This window comes from Crocuta crocuta, unplaced genomic scaffold (assembly GCF_008692635.1).
Source record: "Crocuta crocuta isolate KB4526 unplaced genomic scaffold, BGI_CrCroc_1.0 scaffold8, whole genome shotgun sequence".
Taxonomy (NCBI): domain Eukaryota; kingdom Metazoa; phylum Chordata; class Mammalia; order Carnivora; family Hyaenidae; genus Crocuta; species Crocuta crocuta.
Window position 1 is genome coordinate 1,220,102 of NW_027532162.1, and position 1,002 is coordinate 1,221,103.

Sequence of the window (1,002 nt, forward strand, 5' to 3'; positions counted from 1 at the left end):
TTTTTTTTTTTTTTTTTTTAGTGATATACTTGGATTCCTTTCTCTTTATTATTTGCATATCTATTACTGGTTTTGGATTCATGGTTATCATTAGGTTTGTGTATAGCACTTCTGTGTATAGCAGTCTATATTAGTTTGATGGTTGCTTTAGCTTGAACCCATTCTTTACTTCTCTCTCTACCACCTATTAGGTATATGCTGTCATATTTTACATCCTTTTATTTTATGAATCCCTTGGCTGATTTTTACAGAAATATTTACTTTTAATGCTTTTGTTTTTTTCACTTTTCATACTCTCACTTATGGTCTTTCCTTTCCAAAGAATCCCCTTTAGTATTTCCTGTAGGGCTTATTTAGTGGTCATGAACTCCTTTAGTTTTTGTTTGTCTGAGAAATTCTCTCTCTCCTTCTATTCTGAATGATAGCCTTGATGTAGAAGGTATTCTTGACTGAAAAATTTTCCCTTTCAGCTCTTTGAATATGTCATGCCACTCCTTTCTGGCCTGTAATGTTTCTGCTGAAAAATCCACTGATAGCCTTATGGGGTTTCCATTGCATGTAACTGTCTTTTTTTTTGCTTGGTGCTTTATATTTTTTTGTCACTGCTTTTTTTGTCATTTTAATTACGATATGTCTTGGTGTGGACCTCCTGGGATTGAATTTTTGGGAGATTTCTGTGCCTCCTGGATCTGGATCTCTGTTTCCTTTCCCAGATTAGATAAGTTTTCAGCTATTATTTCTTCAGATAAATTTTCTATTCCATTTTCTCTCTGTTCTTCTTCTAAGATCCCTAAATGTTATTACACTTGGAATCACCAAGTTCCATAAGACTATTCTCAATTTGCATAATTTTCTTTCCTCTCCTTTTTTCAACTTGGTTACAGAAAGTAACCAAGTCCACTGTCTTCCAGGTTGTTAATTCATTCCTCTCCTTCATCTCGCCTGGTATTTATTCCATCAGATGTATTTTAAATTTCATTTATTGTGTTCTTGATCTCTGAT